The sequence below is a fragment of the Anas platyrhynchos genome, chromosome 5 (genome assembly GCF_047663525.1).
Source record: "Anas platyrhynchos isolate ZD024472 breed Pekin duck chromosome 5, IASCAAS_PekinDuck_T2T, whole genome shotgun sequence".
Lineage (NCBI taxonomy): Eukaryota > Metazoa > Chordata > Aves > Anseriformes > Anatidae > Anas > Anas platyrhynchos.
The window spans coordinates 64,915,515-64,942,271 of record NC_092591.1 but is presented as its reverse complement, the minus strand read 5'-3'; the positions used below and the strand labels follow the sequence as shown (position 1 = coordinate 64,942,271).

Here is a 26,757-nt window from a genome sequence, read left to right as displayed (position 1 = left end):
TACCATGAAATAAAATGGAAATGGTATATCAACACAACAAATGAGTTAGAAACAATGAAGATGGAAAAGTGGCATGTGTTTTTCCATTCTTCTCCAGTAACTGGTTATAAATATTCATTTCATTCATGATAATTATTCTCAAATTCCTGCTGCTATTACTGGCCATGAGAAGGATCTTGTGGGTCAGACTGCCAACAGCTCATAAAAGCAAGTTTCTAGAAAGTAGTTTCCAATTCCTAATTTGACTCTGGCTACTGGCTACAGTTGGACAAAGAAATCCTTCCGCTTACCTTGTTCTTATTTCATCATCTCCAAGGAGTTAGTCCTGTGAGTCTTTCTGAGCTTTGCATCTTCTTTAATAAGGAATAAGTCTCCATGGGGGAAGAAAGAACACAAATTAGACAGGGACAGGGATGGGAAGAAATAAAGGCTACTAGAAATTTGAAATTCAGAATAAAAATCCCTCAGTCTGCACAGCTGTATATCAGAAGTGTGCATTGTATAATTTGAAAGCTCATCATTAGATCAGTATCATGCAATGAAGCATGGACTCATTTTTGTAAATCACAGGGTTTGGGATGTTTTGCTCACAGATCACCAGAACTGGAAGATGTCTGGTTCAATTTTTTTTTTTGACATTTTTTGCAGATATTTCTTAACCCATAAATGTCACTTATCAACATGCACTCAACATATCACCTCTTTGCCAACAGCAGCATTTGTCCTTACCAGCATTCCAGTCTCTATCTTGTCCCAATCTTTTCCCCCACTCCAATTCTTCTCTCTTTTATTCTTTATTAACCCACAAGACAGCAATAGTGAAAACACAAGGAACACTATGATATAGTTACTTCGAAAACATTTTGTAAAGTTTTTCCAACTAAATAACTGATGTGGGTAAGTATCACTTTCAAAGGACATTGAAAGTGTCCTAGCTGTCCATCTCACTCCTTTGCAGGAAATTACTGCCCCCACTCCAGAGCATAGCAACATACATGCATGCAACCCTACTATTCAAGTTCACAGCTTATGTATCAGTAGCAATTTAAATACTAAGCTGTGAATGAGATTGGCAGAAGTGCTGACACACAACTCACTGTTCTGGGGCAGAACCTTCTAGCAAAGGACTGGGATGCAAAAGAGCGACAGCAAAATTCAAAACTGTTCCCACTAACTTACTCAATCCATCTGTCAAAGTACCCCAACTTCCTGGTATGCTTCCAAAATACTTTGCCAGGTTTTAGAAGCAGAAGAGCCAACAACCATGGCACCCGAAGGAAGTTTCTCCTTAGGACAGTTTGCTCAAATGCTGACATACAAACACCACAACTACTATCAGTAGAAAAGACAGCTTTGAGTTAACTCTGGTACCTTTACAGGACACTGCACTAACAGCCTAAATGCCATTGCTCATTGAGACTTCAGTTCCTCACTGCCTATCTGAAAAACAAAGCAAGTTCCTACAATCACTGCATATCTTTGGAAAAAGAAAACAGCTCTTGTGCATTAGGAAAGACAAACTCAGCAGACAACATTTCTCAATGGTTAAACAACCTAATGGGCATCATGAGGGTGAAGGGGGGTCAAACTGATGGGAACAGAGCTATAGAGATTGTTAATCCCTTTTTCCTGTCTCTCCACCAGTTTTAGATTGCCCTCACTGCCTTCCCCTCACACACCCTTTGGGACAGGCAACACTGACTACACTACTTCAGAAACAAGTCGTGTAGAGACCACATGCCTGCAGGCTGGTGGAGGTAAGGTGCAAGGTGAAAAAATATCTAGTTCAGTAGGACAGGAAAAAAGATACCAAGAATTTCAGGAGACAGGCTCATACCAAAATCCGTGCTCTTTCTATACAAACACCTTTGAATTTCTACAGAGCAGAAAAAATTATTTCAAGCAACAATGATCAGTTTAGCTTTCAGTATAGACAGTTCCTTCATATTCCAAAAGAATATGCTGATCTAAACAATCTTTCAAGTATTTTTAGATTTCATTACAGATACAGTAGGTATAGACAAACTATGCCATTAAGATATTTTTATTATGCAATAAAATCTAAGTAATTAATTAGATTTAGTACATATTCTGTAGCTGACTGACTGAATAAAATCTTTCTCAATTTTACTCTAATACAGCTCCAATGAAGAGATGTTTCTAAAATATTCTAAAGCAACATTAATAACAGAAGCTTTTATAACAGACTTAGTTCCCAAGAGTGCACAAAACAGATGTTTGTAGAAAAGTTCAGGTCTCGGGTCTGCATCCTAGCAGTCTCATATAATAAATAATAAATAAATAAATAATAATAATAATAATAATACTTATGTGTACTCAACTGCCCATGAAAATGAAGCAGAAAAGATGGAGAGCACTAGCTGGATATTGGAAATGCTGGTGTTCTGTCAGTATGGGAAAAGTAGTTCTCAATATAGATCAAGTACAAGAAGATACTCAGAACAGCTGCTCTACATTTACAATATATAATTAATCTCACTTGTATAAACCTAAATATTTATAGACATTTATTTTTCCTCCACAATACTAACCCAGTTTTATTGAATGAAGACAGATAATCTTCCAAGTACTTTAAAAAATGCAGCTAAAAAAATCTGATCTTATGCTGCAGCTATGTTAGATCTGACTTTACACCTTAATAAAGCCATATAAAATACTAACATTTTACTTTCTTGAAAACCTATAATAAAATGTGTAACTTTCATTAGTACAGAGCTAGCATTTTCTACCATTTTATGAAAGATGAACTACTTGAAAAGACGTACTTAAATCTGAAATCGCAATTAATTGGCACCACAGAAAACTGGACATACAAATACACATTTCCATCCATCAGTCCCCAAAATATAACTAAAAACAGAAGATAAATCTACCTGCCTAAAAGCCCCTTTGAAATACTCAAAAAATATAATATGAACCATTTTGAGGCATTTTAAATGTAATCAAATGAAAATATTTTGACACTTTATTCTTTTAATGCCATTTAATTTTATAATACCTTGCTTTTGAATTGCAGCAGATGCTGTGATTTTTATAGGTGTACAGCTGTACACCTGATAACCAAACCAACATCATCAGGTACTTCCTCTTAGAACAGCTCTGACTGAAAGCATGACCAATATACTATTAACGGGTTGTCTAGAAAGCCCCATTTGTTTCTCTTTCTTGAATGTTATCAGTCAAGCATTTTGTAATCGAGGCCTCTAAAGGGCACCTCAGAAATGATTCCTAAGCTGTTTGGTACCCAAAAACCTCCAATCTCTCAGTAATCCTGGCGCACTAGAGCAGAGCCCACAGGTCCAGGGTGAAAGAAATAGTTTCTACCCTCCCAGGATTCAGCAGCATTGCTAGCCATCCAAGCAGATATATTGGAAACACTACCCTTTTCCACCCTCTTGTTTCATTGATAGAATTTGTTTATGGGCAAACACCGGAAACAAGCTGGAATTCTTATTTATTCATTTTTAATATCATTAATTTCATTCTTTTGGATCTTTTATCTTTCTTGCACAGTTTACTTGACTGCTTTAATTCTAGTCTCAGCTGTCCTGATAAGTAATCAACATTAATGATCCATTAGGTGGGTTATTCTTAATAATCCTTTTTAATTCAAATGCTTCATTGCAGAATTTCTTCTAAGGCTTGTGTAGCACTCAAAATCCCTACTACAAGAGAAAAAGCTAGCAAATCTAGATAGGGAATGGTGTTCAAAAGGATCCTATCCACTTACAATTAGTACTGAGCCTCATCCATGATGTACAAGTTATCTCCTCTTAGAGCATACAAAAAAAACAGAAGTAGGAAATTAAAAGAGGACCACAGATGAAATCTGAGGCAGAGTACCAGAACATAGTGCAGCAGAATTGTAGAAGATATTAAAAAAAAATAAAAAAATCTGAATTTGGAATGTGGAAACATTAGACAATAATAAAGAATATTTCCTCACATTGCTGGTTGGTTGCAAGTGGAATGATTTTTTGTTTGATGAACATTCTGTAAGCAGGACAGAGCTAGGGGCATTCCTTGCTTGTCCTTCAGAAATCATGCGTACTATACAATAGGAAAGATTCTATTAGATTCCATTACCTTTCTCACATCCTAGCAGGCCTTTGAATCCACTGACCCTTCTCTTTTTTCTCAGAGCTCCTAAAACTACACTGGATGGTCTACAACAAGAAAATGCTCTGGCAAATCACAGCATGACAGTTCAGGCAAACGCGTCTGATGCCAAGCGGTACTATCTCACTTCTCTGATGGTCACATATCTTTACCTACTGTGAAGTTCACACCACTTGCCAATCGTATGCACACACTGTGCCTGCACAAAGAGTTTGCTGCCTTCATTCAACCCTACATGCAGGGTAGCCTGAACAGCACACCAGCAACCGGACTTCAGACTTGCTTCCAGCAGAAGGGAAAACAATGATGTGTTCCAGTGTATACAGCAGGTCTGGTGGAGGCAACAACACGAATCTGCAACCCAACAACCCCTCCAGCTCACATCACTCCCCCTAACAACCTGCAGTTCCCCCCCCCCCCAGCTCTCATCATCATAGACATCACCATCAAAGACAGAGGCCATGACATTTTGGCATGCTGAGCACAATTTCCAGTGTGATTTCTGTGAGGAGAGGTGGCACCTATCAATCCAAATGACAAAACATCCAAAATTTTAAGCATTGTTCTGACACCAATCTGTTCTACAAGGTATAATGAATAAATGTTTCAGCTTTCTCCTGGTAAAACAGAAGTAATTACCCCATAAGAAGGGAAGTAGGAAGTACATGCAGATTAATTGTTACTTGATAGGTCTTGAGAAAACAATGGCTCTCTTCTAAGTAGATACATAATTTTTCACACACTCAGAGGTCTTCTCAATATGCAGAAGGACCTAGAAGCATCACTGCTTGTAGTACTTTCTTGTGGTGGCAAAAAATACATGCACAGCAACCATGAAGGAGTTAAAGTGAGATAAATGTAGGTTACATTGGAACTTTAACAAATCGGGACCCAAAGATACGCCAGCCAGTGAGGGTTAGAGGCATCTGAGGGTCATGAGCCTCAAAGCTAAATGAAGGTCTAAGCCCTGCTGTTACACGTTCTGAAGATTTCCTAGAAAAAGTGTTTGGTTTTCTGCCTCTGTTTTTCAGCGCATACTGCAAGATGATAAATGCATATGCTACTCAGATGAGCTACCTTCTTTGTTTTCCCTCTGGTACTATTAAGGATGTGCCAGTGGCTACGAAATAAGAAAGTTACTTGACAAATTTCAAGTAAATTCATGGTGAAATATTAAGCTTCATTCATCTTTTCTGTGGCCCTTAAGTAAAACAGGGTTCTGTAAAAAATTTTTGGGAGGCATAATAAAGACGATGCAAGCAGTAATGCAGCTGATAAATCATTTATGAAGAAAGTAAAGGGAGAACATTCCCAAATACCAGTGCACAAAGTATTTCCACTAACATCTTAGGCCTAATATACTCCATTTTAAAACAGACAATTAGATAACTGCTATAACATGCACCACTGGGGGAAGATGCGAACTACGACTGGCAGAAAGCAAACAATCCAGTGTTCATTCATCCTGTTACCTTGAGAGGCAAGCTTCTCCGTGAGAAAAGATTCAGTGGATGAATTCAAGCTCCTTGAGAATCAGCCTCAAGACTTCTTGAAAGAGACTATTGTGCTTTGTTAAGTAATAAAGTATGCACTTACTTTCTGGTCTTCTTTCACCAAAAGAGTAGACTGATGTTCATCTATTAATACTGTCAACCCACAGCAATCAAGAGACGTGGTTCCTTATTCTTGTTTTCAAAAATTTCCTTCATCAATAAAGCATTTTTTTTCTATAGGGAGTAAACAGAGTAATGACAGTGTCATATGCGTCTTATTCTTATGAAGCACAGGTCCTATAGTGTCAGATGGCAAGCCTTAGCATCCTAGCACCAATTTCAGCAGTCTTGCCAGGTCACTCCTATAAAAGATCCAGCCCATGATGTTATGAGCTCATATTAATTCCAGACATAAACAAGTGACCTTTAAAAACTTTTGGTTACTTTCAAATACAAAATTAAGCTCTCAGGGTTAAGAAGTCACCACTGAAATTGATGTGTGGTTGCCATATTTGAAACTGCTTATGCTAAATGGCTGTTCAGGAACTAATTATATGCAGCCTCAGCATAAATTCCTGTCATCCAATAAAAGACTTAATATTAATAATGTTGGCAATGAGTTATAACAGTCACTTGATTTCTATGAACAATGTTATATGAATGAAACTCTTCTTGTCTTTATGTATATGATTAATGGCAATTTGAGCAGAACCTTTGTTAGGTACTTTTAGGTCTTTGTGTTTAGAAATTATTAAAATTCACACAATTAGTCATGACGTAGCACAATTATTTGCCCTTTGTCTTATTCATGGTCACCCACTCTGTTTTTGCACATACTTGCACATACTTTTGCATATTTGAAGGTTTCTTCAAATAGGTCAAAAGCATATACATAAACCTAAAGAACTTGAAGGGATTTTGTTCAGCGTTCAATATTTCATGAGTAAAATAATTTAACTCACCTATCCACATCAGTCAGATAACAATCTGAAATTGGGATTAATACATCGCTCATGTGTTCAAATTCTCAGGTTTGATAGTAACAAGCCTGATCTCAGATCTGCTTAAACGAGTGAAGAATATGCCTTCTTCCTTTCAAACCATTTTGAATCTGTCTCTATTTTCTCTGTGAAGAAAAAACAAGTCCTTCTCTTACTGTAGGAAAAAACAAACAAACAAACAAACAAAAATAACTCTAAGTAGAACAAAATAGGGCAGTCCTCTAAGTGTAGCACTGAGAATTAGTTTGACAGAAAGACATTAATGAAGCACTAAAATCATCAATGAAGCAATAAAACAAAACAATAACTGTGATAGCATGCTGCAACCAACCATAGGGCTAGAATTCTTCATACAATTTCTCCCTGTTATGTGAATATCTGTACAAGCACTGTTCAAACATATGGTCTGTAGACTTTGAATTATTTAAAATTGACGGAGCCTTTCTCCAGAAGGTTTCCCAAAAATACTAAAAGAGAATCAAGGACAAAATCATGCAAACAGACTTGACCTCTTTCCTGCTTACAGCTCATAACCTAACTACACCAACAAACAGCAAACTAGACTTAAATATTCTTCTGATGAGGACTAAATAAATGAATACATGTAATTACTAAAACTATAATTACCAGTGCAATGTTCCCGTTATTGCAACAAAAAGAGTGCGCCTGTGGAATAAACTAGCTGCCTTCCTTCCAGGATAACCAAACACTGGGGTTAAAAAAAAAAAAAAAAGAGAGAGAGATTGAGAGAGAGAGAGAAAACCATGAATAATTCAGGATTTGACTTGCTTTATTCAAAAAAGGGCCTTGCATGTAAATTTCAGATGAATCCCATATTCACTGAAAAACAACTAATTTACTTTCAGAATAGTAAATGGAGAAAATATTTTCCATTTAGGCTACTGCACTGCATACCTGTTTGGCATCCTGTTGAACACCCAATGAAGGATTAACTGACATAAGCATCTCAGCCCCTTATCCCAAACGTGTGAATCACACTGCTAAAAGCCTTCTTCATCACTGACTTTGCTTTTTTTGTTATTAAGTAAGCATACTTGCATAGGCAAGATTGTCAAAAATCAGACAGCAGAACATATTAAACAATAAACAAGGATAATTAGATCACATTTGAATACCACTTTTTATAACTCCGGTGAGGGAAAAGGAATGGTGACAAGTTCTCTGATGCTTTTGTTCCTAAATTTAATGTTATCAAGTCATTTACTCACTTTCAAAGAGCTACAAAGAAGTAAAATGGAAGAGCATTCCATGTAATGCAAGATTAGCATTGTTTTAAACCTGTCCCAAAACAGAGTTTTACAGCATACACCAGGGAAAGCCACAGAGAACTTAGCACCACATCAGACATCCTGGTGTGCTTTCACAGCAATCACCAAACTGGATGAAGTGTTAGAGTGAGCTACTCCACATCTCTTCCAGTGATCTGGCCAGAAACATCAGAGGCAAGAGCAGGAGCCCAGCCAGTCACGATACAATTAACTGACAATTTCTTCAGTTTACATTTCTCAGTAGGATTTTACATTAAAAGCAGGCATCCTGTGATGTGCCATACCTACTAGATTAAAGCAAAAGGTGGATGAGGTTGTCATTTTAAGAGTCTGCGCAACATTTAGTGTCATCAGCGCAGTCCCCCAAGGAGTTAGCCTTTACCTAACCACAGAAAGCCTTTCAGGATTTCTTAGGATCGAGGAAAGCCTCTTACTTCTCTTGGTCACAGTGGAGATTTGGCTCCTCATCTCTACAACTCCAGGTAATTCTATCTATGCACAACAGCCTTTGCTTCTGTCTATAAACATGCTTCCAAATGAATGAGTCTTCTCAGTTCTATTAATTCAAAGTGTATTGAGGACTATGAACTTATTCACAAGCAGCATGAATCACTCTCAGAAACTCTGACACCTAAATGTTTCCCAATATTGTAATAACGTAATGTCTGCCACTATAGCATTGGGATACGCACAGGAGCCAAGATATCGTGCATTTTAGCAGCATGGGAAATGAGGAGTGTTAGCAGAGTCATATTTGATTTTACTTTGGTTATAAACATTGCAGTTTAATATTTTCTTTACAGCATGTTAAAATTTAAGGATTTTGCATAGAACTTCTGTATTCACAATTATGATTTTAACCTGCTTTGCAAGTAGTTGTGCTCTTGTGAACATAAGAAGAGTCATTAAATATCTGAAAGTTTCCCTATCAAAGGACTGCTTCATATAATGGCTATTGTCTGCATCTTGAGACAAAATCACATATAAACTTAATTCATGGGAGAGCATTGGAGAAAGCAATCCCATCAACATGTTTTAACCCAGGTCTGTAGTTGAGAATGAATAAAACTTGACATATATTTACATGTTCCTTTATTCTGCACAAGGACATACCACTCTGGAATGTAAATCTGCAGGTAGCATCTCAAAGTGAGTACTTTGCTGATTGCAAATTAACCACAATGACTGTTATGACAAAGAGCTAAGTCAGGTGAATGGCAAGTTGTAACAGTAATCAAGTGCTTTTAAAGTTTCTATTTATTGTTTAAAAGCAAACAGAACAAAACCTGTCTTCTGGCTGAGGATAAGGTCACCTGAGAGGAGGTCAAAGTATACTTTCAGGAATGAAAATTAAGGGGCTGTCATCCGTAACAGTGTGCTTATTGACCTTTTAGGTGTGACAATTGAATTATAGGAATCTACATGTGTGGTAGTTTCTTATTTATCATAATGCATTCCATAAGGAGAAGTTTCACACATAGGAAGGAATGACACAGGATTCCAGTACCTATCAAGTGGCAGTTCTTTACGGCAGGCAGTACACAACCCATTTCACAGTCATTATTTTATCTGCATCACACAATGCTTAGAAATTCTACCGTACAAATAACAAAGAAATGGAGGCTGCCTCAGAGCTTCCTGTTGTAAGCTGTCTGCAGGTGCCCCCTTGTGTACCATCTGCTACTCGCTGCCAAATGCTAATAGCCTCCATCACTTGAGCTGTAAATAAAACATAACAACAGAGAGAAAAGGTTCTAGATGCCCCAAAATACAGAAAAAGAACACTTCAGGAAAAAAGAAAAGGTAAAAAAATAAATACAAATTCCATGACCTGGTTTCAGTCATTTTTCCTTGTATGTGCTTAGAAGAAGAAAAAGTAATTGAGAGACACACTGGATATTTTTTTCCTATAAACACATAAGGCAGTCTCCAGAGCTTAAATGGACTGTTACTCCATTTCACCCGTAGAGCAAACCAAAAAGGCCAGCTGCTTATGAATTTGACTCACTGAACTCAAAAAGCTGCAGTGAGTCGTATGTTTCCTATGCTCACTGTGGGGTTGTCATAGTAATGATTTCTCCCTGTCATTTTTCACTTTACCACACGACTCCATGGGATCAATTGCACTTAGCTCAGCATGGACAAGTATATATATAGTAGGCAAGGGAATGGAACTGCAACTTTGTTTTTCCCCTAACTCCATTGGAAGGCATCCCTCCATTCAAACAACAGCCGGTTAGGATAGCATTAGAGTTCCTAAAAGGAAGGAGCTAGAATGTTTCTATCAGCCAACAGAGCTGGCCCAAAGCAAAACAAAAAATACGTTTACAGGGCCATAATCATTTCATAAAACCCCACAAAGAAAACAGAATACCTAATTTATACTCAGGTATATGTTGGAGTTCATAAGAACATAAGTGACTTGCTTCTTGCCTTTAGGCAGAAGCTCATAGTTATCTTCAGTCTTTAGTAGGAGGCACAGGAACTTCACAAACTGCTGAGGATGGTGGTGGCTGGTGCAGCTGCACCTTCACAGCGGTTCAACTAGTTCTCCTGTTAACTGAAAGAAGAACAGCGATGCAGAGTCAAGATATTTTCTAGCACCGTGCTTTTGTTTACTCTGAACAGAAAGAATCAAAGCACATGCATGAACAACTCCTTGAAGAAGCAGCAGTTAAGATGTTAGCCCTTTCAGCAGATTAATATTCTGGCACTGAGAGACTTTCCCTGCCTTAGCCCCAGGCATTCTCATCTTGGAATTGCCTAAACCAAAGTTACTCATCTCAAAGTATACACCCTCGGTATAATTCTTCAGAAAAAAAAAAAAAAAAAAAAAAAAAGGAACTTCAGGTAGCCTTGCCTGGAGCCAGTTTTTGACCACTTAACCAATGCAAATTCTCTCCATGATCATCAGCATGTAATTATTTTGTGCGTTCCCTCACGTGAAGCTCTGTTTAAAACTAATTCCACAGGGCTTGCTGTTTTGCTCTTTGCTTGTTTGTTTGTTTCATTTTTAATACTCCAAAGAGACAGCATCTCATCAAATAACCCAAGATAAATTCCTCTTTGCCCAGTTAATTTACTGCAAGGCTCGAAATAATTTCTCAATATCTACAAACCTCCCCTTCACTTACAATGTTACCTGTAATCTAAATGAAGCTCTTTTCTTTTCTTCCCATAGATATTAATTGTGAAGTATATTCTGACTTCAACACTACATTTGAAGCCACAGCAAGTAGCTTATGCATTTCTCACATGAGAGTATTTGTGATCTGGAATTCATGAACCATGGTGTATTTTGATACAATAAACAGTACTTTGGCACATTGTGTCCAGAAAGACAAGCAATCACGGACACACATTCAAGCATATTACTGGCCAAATTCATCCCAAAGTTACTAATTTAATTACGCATAACCATTTACATAATAGCAGTTTGGATTTTTCCTGTCATCCTCATAATAAAAATAAAAATAAAAATAAATCCCTAACTACTGAATATTGCAGATGAGCAAAATTGAAGACTCTAAAGGCAGAATCCAAAGCAAGATGTTTTCAGACAGCTATTCCAGATTTAGAAGCTGCACATAGGAAATATGCTTCACTGGTAATCTCTGGCTCAAACTATAATCTGCAGTTTCATACTCACCTGCAGTCAGCAATTAATCCAGACATCTGTATATTATATTACTGTTACCTAAAGAAAATAAATCAGGTTTTATATTCCATCAGTATTTAAAACCAGCTATTAAAAACAAATAAAAGCAGAAAAATTGCACTGCAGTCATATTGCAGCATTCCCAAACACACTTGGTGATCCCAATGCAGAGAAAAGAACAAGGTGTCCTAAACCCCTCCTAGTGAGATAGCACCCTCACAGTGAATTCACAATTACACAGCAAGGTAATGTGAACTCCAGATCAAAGCACAAACAGGTAGGAAACACCAGTTCCACTTCTGAGAAGTGCGAGAAGGAAAATTACCAGCAGACTGCTTTTTTCCTGAGATGCACTTAGAGCAGATAGCAGTGTCTGAAGCAAGTGGTTTACATTAGATGCTCACATTTTTGCTTACAAGGACTTCGTCATTTTAGCCGCATATTTCAAGCATTACGGTAATATCAGTACCTGAAAAACGCACAAGCCTTATACACAAATGGTCTCAGAAAAATTCATACAGAATTAGAGGAAAAAAAAACAACTTGCAAGTATGGCTTTATTCTATTTGAGCATGCCAGTCTCATTGGTTTCTTTAATTGCTTGTTTGCATAAGCAACTTTCACCCAGTTTTGGAAATGTAACCCATTTCTGTTTAGCAGGCTTCATGGTACATATTGTAATTAGCATGTTTGTAGCCCCCGGTGCAAAGTGTTCCTTCACTGTTGACTGAAAATATAATACAAATGGAATCATTACTTTTCTTTTGCTTCCTACATCATTCAAATATCATAACTGAAAGATCACAAAACTTGGCACGCTATTAGACTCAGACACAATAAACGATGACCCAACATGTTTTTGAGACAATCCCCTGAAGGTAAGTATTCCACATAAAGCCCCACAGTCCAAATTTCAGAATTAATTATTTTTGTCACTTGTGACAGGCATTATGAATCTGAGTTAATTAAATTAGGAAGGACTGTAAACAGAGTAACAGCTCAAAAGAAATGCATCTTTTTGATAAAATGTGCCATGGATTTTTGATGCTGAAATACAGGGTCTGGTTGGGGAACAAAGCTAAACCTACTGAGAAGATGAATTATATAATATGGATATATTGCTTCTGCTAGTTAACATGATTAAAAGACTATGTTAGAAGAGACTATCAGGCAAAAACTGATCGTTCTGATTGACAATGGCAGTACAACCAATACCGGTATTTTAATGAGCATACGGCCACCAGTCCCAGAGGAATGCAGAAAAAAAGCATTGCAAATGTTTATCAGTTTTGAAGCTAGTAAAACACCACAGTTTCTCTTTGAGAAAGGATGCAAATCCCCAAAGTCTACCAGATCAAAAGCAGAACAATCACACCAAAGTACAGAATATAATGATATAGTCATGCCAAGAGATTCAGAAGCCTTTCCATAGTAAAAGCATATGACGGGCTAAGACCATTCAAATAAACACACACAATGATTTCAGAAATTTGTCATCGTCTCAAGCCATGCCATCAGCACATAGTATTTTGTCCTGGACAAACATCTCAAGATTTGACTCTTAAAAGCAAATAGACAATTAGTTTTAAAACTGAGTAACTGAAACACAGTTTGTGGAAGCTATCAGGAAGCATTTCATAGACATATCAATCCCCACAGCAAATGTTTATTTTAATTAGCAATCTTAATAGGTCCCATTAGGTCCTATTTTAATTTAATTAGCAACCAACTCTGCTGAGTTTGTAAATTAGCAAAACCCTTCCCAATCATTGTGCTGGAACTTCCCAGTAAATTACAAACAGGTCCTCAAAGAAAAGTTCATGGAAACTACATTAACATTTACAGGCACGTTAGTCAAATCAAGACCACAAACAAATCATTAGATGCCCTAGATGGATCAAAAGTGGTGAAGCAGCAAGTCTCATAGACGTTCAGTACTGCCTATGTAAGGTAAGCATCAGGAGCCTGAGATCCAGCCTGCAATACACCAGAAATAGCGTAACACGGATTAACTTCTTACTGTAAGATACCCAAAATATGCATCCCAACTGCACAAGCCATGGCTGAGCTCCACTCTCCACAGACATGTCACTGCCAGGTTTGAGACTTCCAGAACATACAGAAAATATTATAAACTTTAAGGTGAACATTGCCTGAAACAGTTCAGACATAAGTGACAACAGAGGGTGTACCAGAAAACTTTCACTCCTCTTGCACAATACAAATGAGATTCAAGGCAAATTATTTCACTACTGTTCTAGCTCAAATCATTTTACATTTTGCACCCTGTGCAATATTTTTTCCTCATTTTCTCTGCCTTTAAGTGGAATTTTTTTTTCCTTACACAGTTCATTCCTTAGAAGATCATGAATATAACATTTTTAAGCCTGGTTTATACCACTTTGGACAGTTTCAATGGGTTTCTAAAGCATTTTAAAATCCTTTCTATAAAAAGTGAGAATCTTTCAAAGAAAATAAACACAGCCCCTCTCTGCGTACAAGTTTTTTTAAAAGAGAATATATGTGACAGTATAATTTCAATGTATATATACAGAAACATTTCAGTCTAGAATCTGCCCTGAAATTACCACAGGATGCTTGCATGTTGACAATATTTACAATAATTGATGCATAAAACACCATAAATATTTGGACAGGATTTGGCCTTTTTGCTCACAACAGATTAAATGGTATATCAGTGAAAACAGATATATACAAGTAAACCTCTTCCAAGTCCTTCGCATGCCTATGAAAATATTAAAAAAAAAAAAAAAAAAAAAAAAAGAATGAAGATGGAAGTCAAAGCTACTAACAGAGTCAATAACTGGGGATGAAAAAAAAATAAAAAAATCAGTGCTTATTCATCTGCTTTCTTTCCAGCTGCAGAAAGTGTAAAACTGTTCATATCAAGAATGCACTGATTACGAAGTAGCAAACAAATGACTGTCTAAACAATTGCAGAGAACTCCACTGGATCTGTAGGTTATAACGATTCCTACTCCACTAATGTGAAAACATCGCAGTGAAGTTCCATGTCTCTCAAAACAGAAACCTTCCTCCAAAGTTTTTTTTCACAGTGAGATCTCAGGATGACCTATTAACTTCTGACTGCTGTCAGAATCTCTGCTTTGTTACTGTTTGCTCTTTCAACATCTATTTTACTATTCAACATCTATTCAACTATTCAACATCTATTTTACTAGCTGAGACAGCCCATTGAGCAGGCTTACTCGTCAAGATTTTCAAGCACTGAAGATCAAATTTCTAGACCTTGAGCTTAAGTCCTCTCAACAGCAGAAATTAATTGTATCAGTTGTGCCTCACTGACAAGAAATACTTATGTAAAACAGAACTCAAAAGGCTTGTAAGATACATATATTTACGTGTTGGCTGTTTGGCCTACCAGCTTCTTTCATACTCACTAAATTTGTTTTCAGAACATGAAATAACACAGTCACATAAATTAAGATTCACATCATATGCTGTTTCGTTCGCTCCACTTATATCTGTTCTTATTGGACAAAAAACAATCAACCCACAGAATAAAAGGCCCAGCTAACAACCGAACTAGTCTTCCAAGACTAGTGCTGCTGTTTCATTAGTACAACGTAGATTACGTTTTACGTATTTTTCTCTAGAAAATCAATCAGGACCGTTTCATTTACTTGTCTGCAAAATGAATTAAACACTGTAATTCTGATCACCTAGTCTTCTGAATATTCAATAACTATTTGTGAAATATGATGAGTAGAGCATTAAAACTTCATTAGTAAATGTAGCAATCAGATTTTAGAAGATTTGGAATAGGCTGAACTAGGTTTCAATTTACACTTATTAAATATAGATTTCAATTTTTTTGTTACAGGTCAAGCAGCCTCCGCCACTGAGTAACTGAGTACTGTTGCAAATCAAAGCATGTCCTTACATGCAGTCTTTTACTGGACCATTGGCTGCCTAGACTCAAAATTCCATATTTTTATAATCTTATCAGGGATACTAATAAATTGCAATGTTAATGATCATTACAGACATGGTTGCTCAAGACTTTGTAGCCTCACCATGTCTTAAAGTTACACATGTCTGCAAAACTGTTATGAGAAAGCAAACCATGAAATATTTTAGGAATCTGGAGAAAATGGTTGTTTTGTTTTGGGGTTGTTGGTTTTTGCTTTTTTGTGATTTGTTTGATTTTCATGGTGGCCATTCCTATGTCTGCAGTATCTCACAGAATATTGCATATATTTCCTTCTATTGTATTGCCAGTTTTTCTCACCTTTCTCTATCACAGATCTTCGGTTTTCATTTTGCAGAAAAGCTGGGAAAAAGGAGCTTAAAAGATTTTGATTTTTTTTCTGTCTGATATTAGGCTTTAGGTGACATCTATTGCTCAGCATGTCACTTGAAAATCCGTTTAAAACTTCCGTTAGTTTTCAAACCACTTTTAAAAAATCTCACTTCAGATTTCTAATAACAGATATTTCTAATTTCTAATAACATAAATTTCTAATTTCAGATAACTAATGGTTATCTTGGCATGGTGATATCAATTGCACTCTCCTGTGCTACCCATATATTCCTTTTCCCATTTGGCAAATGTCATTAAACAAAGAGGGAACACCTATACCACCTTTATTTAATGAACAAAGGAAGGCTTAAAAAAATAATTTCCTTTCTAAGATATTTCTTTGAATGAGTTGCTTTGCTTCTCCTACTCCACTGATTCTTGCACCTTCACATAGCTAGCTCTGTACTAGTGAACTTGCTCTGTAAGATCAGCTGCTGTCCTTATGTTATTATTATTATTTCCTCAAGCCCCTACTGTGATCTTACAAAAGGCTTAGTACAGAGGATTTCTTTCCTCCACCTTTGCTTAAGGACTTGAAAATATTTTATCATGAGAGTTGTTTCAGTGTATAAGCTATTTATGGAATACATAAAGCATTAAAGCAAGCCAAAGCCTGAATCTCATTAGGACAATAAATCAAAGAAGAACAGAATGATTTTTCAGGAATGATGAACAGCTTTTCTCATTTAAGAACACAGATCATTAAGGCATCTGGTCAGGTACAGAGTACGGCATATGCAAGAGGATTTAATATAGAGAGTGCTTTAATGACACTGTCAATATGGAGGTGGGAGGAAATTTTGTAAAGTATGGGGGTTGAGAAAGAAACATGACTCAGATTAACAATTAAGAAAGATTAATGATTAAGAAATGATCTGGATAGGCTGCACCGATGGGCTGAGGTTAACTACATGAAGTTCAACAGGGCCAAATGCCAGGTCCTGCACCTGGGGCGCAATAACCCCAAACAGAGCTACAGGCTGGGAGATGAGTGGTTGGAGAGCTGCCAGGCAGAGAAGGACCTGGGAGTGATGGTGGACAGTCGGCTGAATATGAGCCAGCAGTGTGCTCAGGTGGCCAAGAAGGCCAACGGCATCCTGGCTTGTATCAGAAACACTGTGACCAGCAGGGCTAGGGAGGTGATCGTGCCCCTGTACTCGGCTCTAGTGAGGCCGCACCTCGAGTACTGTGTTCAGTTTTGGGCCCCTCGCTACAAGAAGGACATCGAGGTGCTTGAGCGGGTCCAGAGGAGGGCAACCAAGCTGGTGAGGGGCCTGGAGAACAAGTCCTATGAGGAGCGGTGGAAGGAGCTGGGCTTGTTCAGCCTGGAGAAGAGGAGGCTCAGGGGCGACCTTATCGCAATCTGCAGGTACCTTAAAGGAGGCTGTAGTGAGGTGAGGGTTGGTCTGTTCTCCCATGTGCCTGGTGACAGGACGAGGGGGAATGGGCTAAAGTTGCGCCAGGGGAGTTTTAGGTTAGATGTTAGGAAGAACTTCTTTACCGAAAGGGTTGTGAGGCACTGGAACGGGCTGCCCAGGGAAGTGGTGGAGTCACCATCCCTGGAGGTCTTTAAAAGACGTTTAGATGTAGAGCATAGTGATATGGTTTAGTGGGGACTGTTAGCGTTAGGTCAGAGGTTGGACTCGATGATCTTGAGGTCTCTTCCAACCTAGAAATTCTGTGATTCTGTGATTCTGTAAAGGCCATTCATAGAGCCTAGCTTTTAAAACGTAACAGCCTGGTATTTTCTCTGAATACTTTACTTGTCATGCTATAGCACAGTGCAATAAATTCACCACTCTAGCTCTCCTTAAGAAGACATGTTTCAAATGCTAGTTTAGTTTTCTGGAGTGAAAGACAGGCTTTTCAGGAAAGAGTTAGCACTTCAAGAAATCTAAGATTTTATAGATTGAAAGCTCTGAAAGTTTCTAATAAAACAATAGGATATTGTTACAGAACATTAGATTTCATTTCACAGAATCACAGAATTTCTAGGTTGGAAGAGAGCTCAAGATCATCGAGTCCAACCTCTAACCTAACACTAACAAGTCCTCCACTAAACCATATCCCTAAGCTCTACATCTAAACGTCTTTAAAAGACCTCCAGGGATGGTGGTGACTCCACCACTTCCCTGGGCAGCCCATCCCAATGCCTCACAACCCTTTCAGTAAAGAAATTCTTCCTAACATCTAACCTAAAACTCCCCTGGCGCAACTTTAGCCCATTCCCCCTCGTCCTGTCACCAGGCATGTGATTTCCATCAAAGGACAAGTTCAGCCATTACAAACTAATGCTATTTGCTAGAGTAAATAGCCTTCTCAACAAATTTTATGTCCTAATATATGGGGGGTTTATTTCTCTCTTTTTTTTTAAGAAGATAAAAGCTTTTAGGATAAATCCCTAATGAGGAAAGTATGGCTTTTGAAGAGTATTAAGGATTTGAAACAAATAAATGTGTTCAAAATTGGGTACTTGAACTTTTCTCTTTCTGTGCTCCCTCCAGTATTGTGCTCTCCAAACTGAATCATCTAAAATTTTAATTTTAACCTTGCTGATTCAGTGAAACTATTCACATCATTTAGACATCAATCATACCTATGAACAGATCATTAAGAAGATACAGCTAAGCTCTTCAAAGTGATACACAGCTGGAGTATACAACAGGCATGACCTGAAACAAAAGAAACACTGGCTAAATACATGGGGAAAAAAATCACCATGAGAATAGTCAAGCATCAGAACTGTTTGCCAAAAGTGCAGTCTTCATCCCTGGAGGTTTTTAAACCAACCAGACAAAAAAAATTGAGCAACCTGGCCTGGCCAGCTTTGACCAGGAAGTTAGATGAAAAACCTCCTGAGGTCCCTTCAAACTAGAATTATCCTATGATCTACTGCAGATTTTGTCCCATTGTGTTTGCTGTGTGTGACAGAGATATTCAAGCCTAATATCCACTTTTTTGTTGTTTGTTTTGTCCAGTATTGTGATCTTTTTCCTTTGTGTTTTTATATTTTTAAACAATTTTTATTACTGTAGTATCCAAATGTCTCCAGTGTATCGAAGCCCGATTTTATACACCCCCACTGTGTCTGAGATGCACAGAAATGGAGAATGAGAAAGCAGTAATACAGAGGATTTGATTTTTCTTGTATTCTGATATTTAAAATACAGATAAGTCTTATGGGTGTCTTCTAAATTTCTAGAAACTAGCTCACCAAAATTAAATCCAGATAAAAGTTAATTAATAGGTTCACATGTAATGTTTATTCTGAAAAGGAGTTTGACTAAGTTTCTGCTTCTTCCTAATTACTTGATGAACCAAATCCAGAGCAGCCTCAGCCAGCATTGTGCATTCCACTGTGGCACAACACAGCAAAAATAGGACACAGCTGTATCACTTGTATCCTTATTTATAGATTTCCAGTATTCTCTGCAGAAATTAGAGAAATTAGTAGCCACTATTCTGATCCCTGGATAAAATGACTTGTTCAGAAAGCACTAGGTGCCTTGGTACAATATAGTCAATTCCTTTGCTCCTAGGGCATCTGACATATAGTCCTATCAGCTGCAAAGTCATCATGTAGGGCTTTTCAACAACTGGATGAGCCCTGCACATGGAAATGGAATTATGTGGTTTCATGCAGTCCTTTACCCTTTCCTCTCCCATACGTAGATAGGACCTAACTCATTCTTCATTATCAAGAGCCTTGATTTCAAAACCAAAAATTACTTATTTCAAACCTTTAGAAGCAAGTGAAATCTAGCGTAGAACTTCACAGTGTATTAAAAATATTCTATCATCCACCAACATTTCCTGCAATTAAAGAAGAGGAAAATTATGTACGTACATATTGAGACAAAGCTAAGTAATTTTAAAGTTGCTTAGGTGGCTGAAACAAGATAACGTAGAAAGGATTCTAAAAAGGACACTATGCAGCACTACTACCACACAAGTTACATAGCATATAGCACAAAATAGCTATAGGTTAAGGAAATGGGCTTCCACTTTAGTCCACAGCTCCATACTTCAGATATTCCAAATTACAAATCAAAATTTCAAATCAGAATTTGGCTTAATGGAAAGATGAGGGGACTCAACCTGTCTACTGTCAACTGAGAACTGGAACTGCAGTCAAATTTAGGAACTCGTTTGATGTCATCGTGACTGCACTGCAACTTGAAGCAAGCAAAAAAGGTGGCACTAGCTCTGTCAGACACGTGTGCCATTTTACCCAACAGATATTCCAGTACACTTAAGATTTGCTGAACTCACAAGACTAAACTGCATCTTACCCCATTAATTTTGGTATTTCTACAGTATTTTGGCTCCTCTGATCTCTAGCTTGGTAATTTACATCACTGCATGGATAATACGCAAGTCACTCATGATCACTGGGTGAGATGAAGTACCTTTAATGGGCCAGAAAACATGATACTGTTTAATCACTGCTTTACCACTGGCACTTAAAACTCTTAATTTGGATTGTGAAAGAGCCCCTCTCGTGCTACTTAACACTGAGCCTTAAACCAGGTAAAACATAATATCCTTCAGTATACGTACTACTAAAGTTTCAAAATAGATTCTTTTTCACACGGTAGGTAAAATTCTGGACCTAGTTTTCTCATAATATCTAAGAAAGTTTCATTACAAGTTTTTTTTTTTTTTTTTTTTTTTTTTTTTCCCTAAATAGCTGCAGAGCTGCATTAATTATTATGTGTGACTAGATACTCTTTCAGAGAAATAGGAGATGCTACTGGAATTAAACTAACATTTCTAATTACTCTGAAGGGGTTTTTAGTAGTTTTCCATTATATATTTCCTGTTCCCAGTCTTTAAAATTAGACAAATTTTGGTATATATATATTCTGGAAGTCATATCTCAGGGAAGCGCGCTCCACTAATGGAAATGGATACACTCAACTGTCTACTCAGTGCATTTACAGTCAGATTACAGTTTCTTTTGTTTGGCCCATAGTCTACTGGTTTTGCCATACCAGCTGATCCTTTGTCAGAGGCAGATGCTCAGTTTAATATTAGTTAAAACATTCTGTTTTCTCATTCATTTCTCAGGCACCTTATTTTAAAACTGCTACTTTTCTGTATTTAGAAGTTTTAGAATGATTCAAGTTTTGCCATGTTACTGATGCTGTGTGATCCAATGTGAGAGAATGCAATGAAGATCTTGTGTGTTACCCTTGGCTTATTCTTCAGCTTAAATAGTTCAAGTCCACCTTTAGCATAACAAGCAGGAGACAGGCATACCCTAGTATGAATCTCATTCCATGACGGACTTGCTTCAGAAGACTTTAAAAGGGTTTAACCATGACTATCCTGACTATTAAAGAAGGACTGTGTGTTTTACATACAGCCAAAATTTAAGGAAAAAAGATGGTTTTCCTCTTCCCAGTCATCTTTTCCTTCATTTTAGACATTGTGATTTATCATAGTCATCCCTTTGTATTTTATCCATTTGTATAGGTACAGAAGTAGCAGTTTCAAAAACCGCTGTAAAAAATAAAGTTAGAAAATTTAAATAAAAATTTAAATAAACTGCCAAATTTAAATAAACTGCCAAATACCTATAAGCAATGTAGTTCTTCTTTCTGAGCTCAGCTATTTGTTTTTTCAGGTTAGCTAACTTTGAAAAATAACCTATATTGGGAAAAAAAAATAGTAAGTTTAATCTCTTGCAAATGCTATTTTTTTTCCTTCCAAAAACTTGTGTTGTATTTAATTCCAATAACTTAGCTGTGAGAATAAAAATGCAGTAATAGTTACCTAGAAGGAGTATGACTGAAATGTCCAGGCTGGTTTTAATCAAAGTATTTATTAAACTTCAGCACATGGTATCATCCCATATTGCAGAAGGGAAAAAAATCATTACTTTGTCAATGCTATTTATCTGAGTTTGTCTTTACAAGGAAACTAAGAATGCTTGGTCTTTCTGTGCTTGAGGCCAACTCAATTTCATCGAAGTATGTGGCTGTGAAATTTACTATATAGTTTTATGATAAATGTATGCCTAAAAAGAAATCTTGCAGTGTCATTTGCTATTGTGATAACACTAGTAACCATCATTTGCCACAACCAAGTCTAAAAGGTTCAATACATTTTGAAAGCAAAATATTATTTTATTGAACAGTCATTCTTCTCTTTTCAACCAGGTACGTAGACTACAGATTACAATGCAACTTAAAAAAAAAGACTCTTTTTCAGGTTAAATTGAAACAACAGAATCATGATTTCCTTAAACTTGGAATATACCATTAGGAAATTCAGGCATAAATCAGCTGCAGATTTATTCTTTGCACCGCCAGAATGGCAGAAATAAATTAAGATTCTTTCATTTCACTTCTATCACACAGGCACAACAAAAGTTATTCTTATATCCCAGAAAAGCCAGAACAGTTTTGACAGAAAGTGATTCTCAGAGCTTCTCCATGACTTCATAATATATTGCATTCTTCACAGCCCTGCCTGTAAGTCTCCCTTTCCAGAAAAGAGTCTCAGTCTGCATTAACCCCTCTTCAAGAAGCAACAGCAGGCTTTTTATGAGAGCTGATGTCTGAGTGTCTGAGTCAGTCCATGTTGATCTGAGCAGTGCAGGGCTGCTATTTGGACACAGAAGAGCAGATGACTCTCCTAGAATACCTACCTTCTGAAACGCATAAAGACTGCTTATGAAAACATCAGTACACATTTTAGCATCTCATTTTTCCGCTCTTTTTTCCTCATTTCAAGCTCATATTTGCTAAAGAAAAGCTCATAAAAACTAAAGATATACCACAACTATCCTTTATTACAGAAAAGAAAACATCAAGGAAGTTTATTGTTTTCAACATAAGATTATTCTCTAGTTGCTAACAGCCAAATAACCAAACAAAACAAAAAAAAAAAAAAAAAGAGAAATATTTCCCAAAACATTGTTGAGACAGTTCATTGTGCAATTTTACTATTCCTACGCTGTACATTTGTTAGCTTTCAGGTTTAACTTACAACTCAATTACAATACTGCACACAGCATAGTAAAAAAGCTTTTTACTTGCAGGAATGAACTACTCCCTTAAGACAAAACAATCCCTTAAGTGAAGGGGAGGAGGGTGTAATATCATTGCTGTTGTGTTTCACAGTCCTCCTCAGGTTGATCCAAAACGGGTTGATGTAGTTCCCTTCCCCATCCCATTAACTAAATCATTTTTGTAATCATACCAACTTGTCAAGTGCCAACTTCTTGTCATATTTGCTTCTAATTAAACCCTTCATATATGTGCTTTCTCTCAGGAATGAACTAGATTCAGACATGAAGTATTTGGCACAACGAATAGAAAGACATTCCAATTTCTGTCAATATTAATGCCTCTGATTACTAACAATCCTGCCACTGTGTGAGCTTTCTAACATTGTGCTTTTGTTCTGTAGTTTTGCATTACAATGTCTTTTCATTCTCACTACAATCTAATGCTTATATTTATGCATAAAAATATTTTCTCCTTCTTTAAATCCATCATCAAGTTACCTGGTTCACATACGATACAATCCCATAACTTATTAGGTTCACCCATTTTTCATTTTCTCTACTCAGTTACTATTTGTACTTACTACTTTCTGCTTTATGGTAGGAAAAGTCATCACACAGCCAGATCTATTCTACCTTTCTCTTTCCCAGCTGATATCCACTGGCTGCAGTGACCAGAAGTACAGATCCCAAACTTTTGTTATCTGGATCTGCTTACAAAGGGAATGATTAGAGAGAACTGAGACACAAAAATCTGGGCAACCACAAAAAACTCTGAAATCCATGCTCTGCTTGGACAAATTGGGACAGTAGTAAGTGAGGATTCAAGTAGATTTCCTAAATATCTCCCACAAAAATAAATAAATAAATCCACTGAAAACATTTCCAATGTCTTGGCTATAGAGATATGAGAACTAGCTTACTTAGCTGAAAGAGATATAGATTACTCACTGAAGCCTCTAATTTTGCTAGAATTGTTCACAGTGAGTAGTTCATCACTTCAGAAGTTTTCCTCCACAACTTGAATAGGTTCCTCAATGACCAAGTTAAATTGTATGCAATGGACAGGAAGTATAGTATGCAAAAAAAAAAAAAAAAAAAAAAAAAGGTACTATTTGCAACTGTCCTAGAGTAACAATCGAGGTACTTTCTGCTTTCAACTAATTTTAAGAGATCTTTCTAACGCTTATATAATCTGTAATCAAATGGCATGACTCAAAGGGAAAGACTTGCTAGTATATAAGTTTAATAAAACTGAGAATTTCTTCTGATATTTCTGATGTACCTACCCACACAAACAGGTTACTGGTTAGTCCATTAAGGCCTTACATTGGCATTGGTTTTCAAAAGGCAGTCTGGACAGGCTCAAAGCACTTGATAAGCTCCCAGAGCTTAAACTGACCTCAAACACCAGGACTCATTCTTTATCTCAGGCTGAAGAACTAACTTTAGCACAGCCAGCAAGCATCTCCAGGTTCACAGTAGTGTTCAGCATTTATGCAACACTTTTATCAAAACATCTCCAGTAACAACGGATGTTTACCTTTAACCCTCTTTTAAGTGAGGGTTTCTGAACTCATTACTAAGTCAGTAACACTGTGTTCTCTTGACAAATGCATTAGACTACTTCGTGCGTTAGTCAAGCCAGGAACAACTGTGTCACCAATGTTCCCATCAACTTTAATGGTCCATATTCTATGCCACAGTGATGTAAAAATGAACAACTTGATTCAGAATTGTTTCTGAAAATACTAATTTAGTGACAGATTTAAAGAAGGTTATAGAACCCGCTTCCACTATTTGGTAAGTAAGCAAGGAAGAGAAAAGGGATATTTTTTAAAGGTATTAAAAAGTTTCAAAGGTCTTTTCTAAAACATTTGCTGTAATTCTAAAGGTGTTTCCATCACAACTGATAGCTATGCAGATTCCCATTTCTCAATGATATTGCAAATAGCATTGGTGTTGGCTCACTAGAACTTCAAATGAGAAAAATGTATTTCACAGATGTTACTCAGAATTCATGGCCGGTTGTCCCAAATCCTGATCCTGAACTGGAAATAAAGACCTCAGAAAAGGTCCTTATACCATCCCCACATCATTCATAAGAAAATAATCTGATTTGATTTGATTTGGGATTTTTGTCATTTTCTTGTAAAGATTTATACTGTAAAAAATATCCAGTATTCACAAATACCATCATATGTTAAAAGTACTCATAAAGAATAGTCGATTATCTCTCAGCTACCACAATCCTTCCTCAAGGCCAAGGTTAGTTTTAATATCAGTCTCAACAGAATCTATTTTCATCCAAAATACAGATCTCAGAACATTTGGTGATTGTAAAGCAATATTCAAGGATTCTGATCCTCAGAACAACTAAAGTTTCTATTCACCACTTAGCTGACCAAAAAAAAAAAAAAGGTCTTCAGCTAGTTGCTGAGCAAGGAAGCAACACTGAATAAACATGTTAATATTTCGGCATCTTTCCAAATCATTTCTCCAAATAATCTTGCCAGAAAGATTTTTTTTCCCTGGAAAGTCACCAAAAAATGTTTCAAAACAAAATGTCATCAAATGCAATATAATAGGGAATTCTACATTAAAGTATATTAAGAGAATTCTTCAATGAAGCTCCAATGTATTTTCTTTATTTTTTTTTTCATTTTTAACATTTATTTACTTTTAATTTTACTTTCTTTATTGAAATAAGTTGAGTCTTTCATCTATTCAGTATCACAGCACGGGTTCATAAAGAATCCGGAGAGCTCAGAAAGAAATTGAAATGCCTGAGCCTTCAAACAGTGGCATCAAAAACTATGTAACAAAAACGTATCAAATCGTAATAGTTTTAAGTTCATAGGATTTTGCTTGAATAATGTTTAATAGTATTATCCTCATATTAAGAAAAGATCAGCTGGACTGAGGAAAAAAAGCCTGCAGTCCAGGAATGGTATCTGGAGGCTCTGGACTCAAAGAACATCAAGAATTTACAGTGTCAATAACCCAGAAAATTAAATTCCTCTTTTGAAGACATTTAATCATGTTTTCAGATATGCCAGAGGAAGCTTTTGCAATATAATAAAAGAGATGGTACACTTTTTTGATTTAGAAAATAATACGTTCCAGCCTCTATGGCCTAAGGCAAAAATACAAAACTAAAACGACTGATTTCAAGAATGCCATATGGCATCATATCGTTTAGTACACTAAAGCTATTAAAACTGGTTTCAATACTTTATATTGGCTACAGAGAACACAAGCGTTCCCTCTTGCAGGCTTAACTTTAGCAATTAAAAAAAAAAAAAGAAGTGATTTAACTCAAAAGTCAAATCACTTCTCGGCATCTTCAGCTGCTACCTGTGTCAGCAGAAGCTACAGATGTCTCTGGATCATGAATTAATTCAAATTAGAAGTTTAAAATATGCTCATTAAGGTCAAAATGTTGGACAACATACATACTTGACAAGAGCCATAATATGTGCAGTAAGTTAAGAAATAGGTATTACATGCATTAATTACACCCACATCCTTACTATTTTATATTCTGTGATACACAGTCAGGTATCATTACCACATAACACAACATATATTTATATCTCATGTCACAACAAAAGCCAATACATTTTTATAGTCTCAGTCCTTGGCACTAACATTAATTCTTGTTTTTCTGCAAGTAACATGAAAATTTTAGTGTATGAGGGACACCCACTTCACACACAGAAGGTAGTTTATTCTCTGTAAGAGTCATCTGAGCTGACAAAAAATACTACCTTGCAAGAAAAAAACAAAACCAAACACCCTGTGCTCAGAAACCTG

The 26,757-nt window shown here is 36.7% G+C and overlaps 2 long non-coding RNA genes across 9 annotated transcripts in view; both read right to left on the bottom strand.

Moving 5' to 3' along the window:
* Positions 1–26,757, bottom strand: part of LOC140002690 (uncharacterized) — a 167,877-nt gene that overhangs the window by 102,366 nt on the left and 38,754 nt on the right. For 7 of the 8 annotated variants that reach the window (XR_011809922.1, XR_011809917.1, XR_011809920.1 and 4 more), the window contains exons 1-4: positions 7,262–7,345; positions 6,596–6,759; positions 5,737–5,867; positions 291–371 (exon numbers count right to left, since the gene is read on the bottom strand). This is a non-coding gene — a long non-coding RNA (uncharacterized lncRNA). Of the gene's footprint in view, positions 1–290; positions 372–5,736; positions 5,868–6,595; positions 6,760–7,261; positions 7,346–26,757 lie in introns of those variants that run through there. The other variant, XR_011809915.1, reaches the window with a different exon arrangement.
* LOC140002691 (uncharacterized) lies at positions 9,633–13,219 on the bottom strand. The gene is made up of 4 exons (XR_011809923.1): positions 13,057–13,219; positions 11,907–12,050; positions 11,573–11,620; positions 9,633–10,483 (listed from the first exon to the last, which is right to left on the bottom strand). It is a non-coding gene; the product is annotated as an uncharacterized lncRNA (long non-coding RNA).